General features: G+C 49.0%; 1 protein-coding gene across 3 annotated transcripts in view; it reads right to left on the bottom strand.

Moving 5' to 3' along the window:
• Positions 1 to 8264, bottom strand: part of BCORL1 (BCL6 corepressor like 1) — a 54325-nt gene that overhangs the window by 34491 nt on the left and 11570 nt on the right. For 2 of the 3 annotated variants that reach the window (XM_081964060.1, XM_081964063.1), the window contains exons 2-3: positions 3066 to 3155; positions 126 to 351 (exon numbers count right to left, since the gene is read on the bottom strand). The gene's annotated coding sequence lies outside the window, so the exon portion shown is untranslated. The remainder of the gene's footprint in view (positions 1 to 125; positions 352 to 3065; positions 3156 to 8264) is intronic. The other variant, XM_081964061.1, reaches the window with a different exon arrangement.

Here is an 8264-nt window from a genome sequence, read left to right as displayed (position 1 = left end):
ACGACCACCGCCTTCCACCTTTTCCCCCCCTGCTGCGTTTCCCGTTTCCCTCCTCCCCGCGCCCGATGCTCCGGGCTTTTTTTTCTTTTTTGGCTTTCAAACCGGCGGATCTCCCTTCTCTCTACCTCGCCCGCCCCGGCCGTTCTTCCTGGCGCTTCGGTTCCTCGGCGAGGATGGCGCGCGAGATCCGAGTGGGTGGGTGGGTGGAAAGTGGGGCGCCCCGCTTCCTTTCGGGCTTCTTCCCCGCCTGGCCGGATTCCCCACCAGCACCTCGGTCGCGGCGTCCACTTCCTAACGGGGCGACTGGGAAGAGAGCGACTTTCTCGGCCTCCTGGCTTCTTCCAGCCGGCCCTAAAAACCGAGGAGAAAAGAAGGAGGAAAAAAAAATAGGGGGGGGGCGCTTTTTACATCGCGAGGCTCTCTAACGCGGCGGGCTCGCTCCTCTTCCAGCGATACATTTTGTATTGGGGACGGGGAGGGGGAGGATGGAAGATGGGGAGGGGACCAGGCCGAGGTTGGGGAGGATGGTTTCAATGATCCCGGCCATTGATGAACGGTTAAGGGATGATGGGGAGGTGGGGGGGATTAGAGGGGGACGGGAGAGAAAAAGATGGCCAAAGTGTCCAGCAGGCTTTGACAGCAGGGACTAGCATCCTACTTGGGCTCCCTTCAGACAGTCCCATCAAGAGACGTTTTGCCTTAAAAGACTTCAAAGTGGGAAGGATGGGCGAATGGACAGGTACCCAAGGTTTTTTTAAAAAAAATGTTTTCACTTTCCCTTCAACTCCTGCTACAATTAATCAGCGGAACAGCTTGCCTCCAGAAGTTGTGAATGCTCCAACACTGGAAGTTTTTAAGAAAGTGATGGATAACCATTTGTCTGAAGTGGTATAGGGTTTCCTGCCTAGGCAGGGGGTTGGACTAGAAGACCTCCAAGGTCCCTTCCAACTCTGTTATTCTATTCTAGTCTATCCCTCTCTAAAGCGCAGAGCCACTTCCTGGAGTAGTGAAGGAGCTTAATAAGCACCCTGGCTGTCGGAATGGATGTCCTAGTTTTCTGACTCTTGGTTCCGGATGCTTGTTGAGTTTGGGCAGGGAACGGGCCGATTCAGACAATATCAACTGCACCAGATTAACTTCTTGGCCTTTTCCAGCTTGCCTTAAATAAGTTTGACTGGGGGACGCTTGGTGCCAAGCCCCAAGGAATGAGTTGATTATACTTCCAGATCGAGCCCCCAACCCCATTCGTCATTTGGATTCACACCGTGGGCTACACCCAGGCTTGTTTTAGCCCTGTTTTGGTGAACGGCCCAACGCAGCCTTGGGCATGTCGCTAATCCATAAACTCTTCACTCGCAGACTGCAAGGCTAAGTTCCGGACAGAAAAAAAACCTTAGCCTCGAGTGAGAACAGCAATAGCATTTAGACTTATATACCGCTTTATGTTGCTTGACAGCCCTCTCTTAAGCGCTTGAAAATTAAAAAAAGCATTTATGCCGCTGCCTTTCCTATGCCATTTGCAGGGCACAAATGTCATATACTTCCCCTAGTAGTTGTAAGAACAATAGACTCTATTACAGAAATGTTCCTTTTTCTTCCCATTACTACCGATCGCTCACAAGAAGAGTGCAAGTACTTAATTATCTATGGAGTTCTATATCCTGTGAAGAATTGTCTCCTGTGTTCTTTGTACCGGCTGTGATGCAATTCCCACATTGCATTATGGCAGGGGTGTCCAAACTTGGCAACTTTAAGACTTGTGGACTTCAACTCCCAGAATTCCCCAGCCAGCAGAGCTTTATGGCAAAACCTCTTTCCCCTATGTCCTATAACAATAGACCCACAACACTTGGATATTTCCAGCGCGCTGAGCCCCCAGACGCTATTAGTTTATGGACCACAACAGCTGGATCAACTCGCCCCACTAAACCAAAGCCCAACTCACCTTCTTGCATAACACCCCAAATGGACTGACCGCAGTTTACTAGGCTAAACCGTCATTGGCTAGTCTGTGCATCCACCTGTGTGGTGAATCCAGCCGACCCCTGTTAGTTTAGGTGCATCCGAACAAGACCGTTAATTCAATAAACTATTGCTAAGAGTGCTATGGGTTAATGAAGCTAATGGCACGGACCAATTCACGTAACAACCCGTTCCCAAATTACTCAGCCCACCGTTTGGCCTGGTGACCCCAACCTGGGACTTTAGTATGCACTGCCAAGTTTCCAGGCAGAATCCCCTGGCTGCATTAAAAGGTGTTTTTAAAAGTCCCTGACCACACTAGACAGTAGTAAGAAAGTCATAAGTGTAAACTTCAACTTAAAGGTTGTGACAACAGCTCAGGATGGATAGGAAGCAAAGGAAAATAAGAGTTCCCAAATTTGCAACCTTATCTGCTTGGTAAAAAGTGCCCAGGATAAATAATACTACTGGGAAGATGATCATTTACTTTTCCAAAGCACCTGAAGGCCAGACAAGGAACAATGGATGGAGACTGACCAAGGAGAGATTCAACCTGGAAATAAGGAGAAATTTTCTGACAGTGAGAACAATCAACCCATGGAACAGAAGTTGCCTTCGGAAGTGGTGGGAGCTTCATCATTGGAAGCTTTCAAGAAGAGATTGGACAGACATGTCAGAAATGGTGTAGGGTCTCCTGCTTGGGTGAAGGGTTGGACTAGGAGACCTACAAGGTCCCTTCATCTCTTTCTGTACTTTCATCCGTGACAGATATGCAAGTGCCTAAGAACTGAATTCTTTGGTAGATATCCTTGCAGTGGCATACTCTACTTAATGTATTTATTGCCCGAGTCGAGAGCATTAAGAAAGCACTCAATTTGAGATCTATGTCACCTTTAAGAGTGGGCATGTGTGAATTGGATCATGTGGCACCAGCAGAAGTCTGGTATCACTCAGTAAAAGCTCACACGTAGTTTCTAAGGAAGATGCGTCCCTAGGTCTGCAAGACCCAGTCAACCAGCGAAGGACATAGCAACATAAGGTCATAGTGGACTGTTGCATCTACGAACTGTCATCGCTAAAAGAAAAAAAAAAGGTTAACTCACCGTTAACTTGGAAAACCAGCAGCAGCTAAACCTTGGCGATTCGGTTCGCCTATCACACTGTCTGGATTTGGTTCAGTATGCTGGGAAAATCTAGAGCAAAAACACAGGATAACCAGATGTATCAACAGAATGTACAGACGCCTCTGGAAGTATACAGGATAATATAGGAGCAGGAGATGCATTTGCAAAAGGACTGTTTCTCGGCTGATAAGGGGCCCAAATTGGCAATTGGGTCTTTCAGGGAAATATATATATATATATATTTTCCCAGGTTTTCTCCGAAAGTGGAGATGCCAGAGGCAGGAATGGGGAAAAAAAAAAGACTAGCAGGTATGTAATAATTACATTGGCTCGGTATCTGCAATATGCAATTATTAGCGCATGCAGTTTGCATGGTAGTGTTATCAACCCATGGCGCTGCTTTCCATTCATAAGCCTGCCTTTCATTTCGGTCTCGGTTCTGTTCCAAATCTTAACAAGGCGCACGATAACGAACCCAGCCCGATAAGAGATCTGTGAATTATTGGCATAATCACCCAGAACCATTTTCTTCCCAATTTTGCATCCTTTGGTGATTCCCAGAAACAAACTGACAAAAGTTCAGATCGCCAGATTCAGAAGTCCATCCCATCCTATTTTGAGTTTCGGGAGGGGGGGGGGAAGGAGGGTTTCTCTTAACTAAAAAATAAATAAAAAATTACATTTAGCCCAGTTTTCTTCCGGTTCTTAAGATTCTGGCGAAAGGCAGCATTTCTCCTGACCCGAAGCAGAGGGGAAATTGTTGGTGATGACGTGTGGTGGATCAGAAAATGTCGCTTCAATTTTGCAAAGGCTAGGGCGGATGGAGCGAACCGGTAGAAGACTCATGGGGGGTGGGGGTTGGCTTGGAATAAAAGTGGGTCTCCTTTTCCCTTCTCTTGCCTTGGGGGGTGGGGTGGGGAGGAATGTGATCCTAGTTACAGCCTGCGGGATAACCGAGGCACCATCTTCCTGGCGTGGAGGCAAAATCTTGCAGAGAACAAAGCTGCATACATTTCGTATTGCTCCCTGCCTGACTATGCAAAGGGGAGAAAAAAATAGGGAGAGGGGGGTGGAATCAGTCTCCAACAATACCCTGTTGAGGGCTGCTGGAATCTGAGTCTGCATGCTGGAAATAAGGAAGAATTGGGGGGGGGGGAGATTTTCCCCTCCCCCAAAATGACCGATGCTTTAAACATTTTGGAGAACTATTTCCCTTAGGAGAGAAGCAGTGCGGTTTGTCATAAGATGACCCTCCGGAAAACTTTAGCCAAGTTGGATCATCTGAGTTTAAAAGTGCCTCTGAGCATGTGTAAAGAGCCCCCCCCCCCCCTTACTCAGGTTCCAAGAGTCTGGGCCAAGCAGATGGAGGCCAGGATTTCAAACACATGAATTCTGGAAGTCTGTGGAGATATTTCAACCATTCAGATCATGGTTGTCCCAAAGGTGTTTTTTTTTTAAAAATCCCAAAAGACAACTGGACTTTTTTTTTTCTTCATTTGAAAACGTTTTGCTTCTCATCCAAGGAGCTTCTTCAGTTCTGGAAGCTTCTTGGATGGGAAAGTGAAATGTTTTCAAAGGAAAAAAAAATAAGCACCCAATTAAGTCCAATTGCCTTTTGGGGAGAAAAAGCACCTTTGAGTGAATCTAAAAATGTTCCATTTTGAGAATGGAAGAGAAATTACTTTCTGCAGTTCCTAGTTGGCAGAGATCCTGGCAAGGACCTGAACCTCATAGCCTCAGGTCCATTATTAAGGTAAAGGTTTCCCTTGCACAAATGTGCTAGCTGGTTCCCGACTCTAGGGGGCAGTGCTCATCTCCGTTTCAAAGCTGAAGAACCAGCGCTGTCCGAAGACGTCTCCATGGTCATGTGGCCGGCATGACTCAACGCCAAAGGTGCACAGAACACCGTTCCCTTCCCACCAAAGGTGGCCTCTGTTTTTCTACTTGCATTTTTTAACCTGCTTTCGAACTGCTAGGTTGGCAGAAGCTGGGAGAAGCAACGGGAGCTCACTCCGTTATGCGGTGCTAGGGATTCGAACCGCTGAACTCCTCACCACCTGATCGACAAGCTCAGCATCTTAGCCACTGAGCCATTGTGCATTATTTCCATCATCCCATAAGTTAGCAGCAAAATCAATTAGCCAGGTATGACTCACATTGCCATAATGGAACCGTTCGCACACAAGGTGCGAAGGAGTGCAGTTTGGGAGAAGTCTGACTTTTCGCAAAAATACAATTTTAGGTAGACCTCGCCTTACAAACGTGATGGAGCCTGCGGATGGCAGTCGTAAGTCATGACAGTCGTGACTCAATTTTACGACCTTTTTAAAGTGACACCATAGTCCTTAAGCGAAACAATTCTGTGGTGTGGGCTGGTTTTGCTGAAACCAGAAAGAAATGCCAGTTTTCAGGGACCCTGGAACGCTGCAAAGGAGCATAAATGCAGACTGGTTGGTGACCTCCCCAAATGGAGTCACGTGACTGCCATCAGAACTGGATTATAAATACCCCCAGGAACATCTTTCATAACTTGGAACAGTCACTAAGTGACTGTTCGTAAGTCAAGAACTATCTTTATTTGGATCCTGGATGCGTAATCTTCCAGGCTGAAGGGTAAGCAATGATTGGGTCTAAGGGCAGCCACTGTTAGGCCTTTACAGCTAATTTCCATCTGGTTAATACGCTCACCGTATTTTCCACTTCTCCACTCTCTTCTGGACTCTCCAGTTAAGTATCGGTAGTCCTCGACTTACAACCACAATTGAGCCCCCGGAATTCATGACGCTAAGTGAGAAACGTGTTAAGCGAGTTTGGTCCCCCTTTTACGACTCTTCCTGCCATCTTTGTTGAACGAATCCACCGCCGTTGTAAAAATGAGCACCCCGGGGGTGTGTGTGATAAGTTAAGTGAATCTGGCTTCCCGGTTGACTTTCGCTGGACAGAAAGTCGCAAGAGGGGATCACGTCACGCACCGGGGACACTGCAGCCGTCATAAATACAAAGCAGTCTGCACCTGAATTTTGATCCCACGATCCTGGGGACGCTGCAAAGGTCGTCGCGCTGAGAAAGCGGTCATAACTAGGACTCTAAAGAGGAAGCAGTCTTCAAGCATCCAGATATAAACCCCGTGACCGTGGGGACAGCTGCAGCAGTCATTAAGTGTAAAAAAAAACACGGTCGTAGGTCACATTTTTCAGCGCCGCGGGAACTTCGGATGGTCACTATTGTTACATTTCTTCAGGGCCACACTGAATAACTGGAGGGGATTTAGATCGGGATCCCCTCCCTCCCCTCGGTACCGTGGATCGGGTACTGGGCTGCGTCCCATTTGGAACTGGTCCCAACGAAGACCGACCCTCAGCTAAATTCCCGTCACTTGTGCAAATGGAACCGTTGTAAGTTCCCTGCTACAATGGAGAAACGGGGGGGGGGGGGGCGGGGAAGGGGGGGGTTGCACGTCATGCTAAGGACCCTGAAGAGGAGGTTCTTACCAGGGGTGGGTTGCAGGCGGTACGCCCTGGTATGGGTGTACCAGAGCCTGCCCGGAGCACCGGGTACCGTTCCAGTACAGTGCTCCGGAGGGCCCGCCCGCCCGCCTGAACTCCTTCCCTGTCCTTTAAGCCTTTGGGGCTTCCGCACACGGTGTGTACGGCGCCTGCGCAACGCTCCGCCAAGCAGCTGGAGCATCACAGAGGCTTGCGGAGGCATCGCAGGCAGGTACGATGCATGTCTGTGCCGTGCGCGTCCATGTGGCCGACGCCGGGCCCGTTCCAATCGTACCGGTTGGAACGGGATCCGGAACCCACCACTGGTCCTTACCATAGGTTCGACCACGATGGCGACCTATGTGCCAGAGGTGGCACGCAGAGCCCTCTCTGTGGGCAGGCGCACTATCGCCAACTGCTCTTCTGATTTCCGGCACGCTGGCCAGCTGATCTTCACAGGTTCCGGAGTGATGGAAAACGGTCTGAAAACGGCACGAAAAACAGCCCCAACCAGCCAAAAAACAGGCTGTTTTCCATGCCTGAAAATGACCAAAAAACAGGCACGCATGTGCCAGGTCTTCGGGTTTTGGTGCTCTGATGCATGTGCTTTCTGGTTTGGGAAATTGGTGCCGAAAAGGTTTGCTATCACTGGAATAGAATAACAGAATTGGAAGGGACCTTGGAGGTCTTCTAGTCCAACCCCCAGCTTAGGCAGGAAACCCTACACCACTTCAGACAAATGGTTATTCAACATCTTCTTTAAAAACTTCCAGTGTTGGAGCATTCACAACTTCTGGAGGCAAGTTTTTCCACTGATTAATTGTTCTCCCTGTCCGGAAATTTCTCCTCAGTTCTAAGTTGCTTCTCTCCTCAGTTAGTTTCCACCCATTGCTTCTTGTTCTACCCTCATGATATCTCCATGCCATTCTGCGCATACACTATCATTTTGAAACGTCTAAACCCAAGTTTTCGCACCCCCTGGAATATCGTCTCGCACCCCCCCACCCCCAGGCCTAAAGAGAACCTGGGGGGGGGGTCTAATGAGTAGAGAATGAACAAATGACATCTTTTTATTTTTTAAAGGAAAGTGAAACCCAACGGAGTCATCGGAAAGGGGGCATCGCAAGCCGCTGGCACCTTCCAGGGGTTCAGCCCGAGCTGCAGTTCTTTGCTGCAGGTGGCACCCGCTCTCCTGCATGTCGAGACACGCGATGGGTTCCTGCAGCCCTTTTTGCTGAATTCATCCTCCAGTTCCTGCTTCACTGAGACCGAGTGTTGTCGGGGCCAGCTAATGTGGCCTCTTAACACATCCCGAGCTTAAGCAGCCAAAGACTTTCACCCCCCCCCCTCCTCAGCCTGGGGAGCACTCCCAAAGGAACCGACCCTGCTCCTCGGCGAGAGTCCCAAGTGGCAGGATGTATTCCGAGCCGAAGAACTCATCTTGATCCTCGACGAAGACACAGCCGATCTGAGCTCCTGGGCTCAAACGCAGCGAAGCAGAAAACTTCCCCAAAGCCCACCAAAACTCAAATCGGAAGAAAATGCCGTTTGCTTTCATCCTCAGGCGCTTCCTGCAATCCTCTTTCAAATACAGGCAGTCCTCCAGTTGCAACAGCTCGTTTAGTGACCGTTCGGAGGGACAGCGTCCGTGGAAAAAAACGTGATTTATGACCAATTTTTGCAACGTGCCCGG

This window comes from Natrix helvetica, assembly GCF_964273705.1.
Source record: "Natrix helvetica genome assembly, chromosome: 11".
Classification (NCBI taxonomy): domain Eukaryota; kingdom Metazoa; phylum Chordata; class Lepidosauria; order Squamata; family Natricidae; genus Natrix; species Natrix helvetica.
Note: the sequence above shows the minus strand (reverse complement) of the source record. Positions and strands in the feature narration are given on the sequence as shown.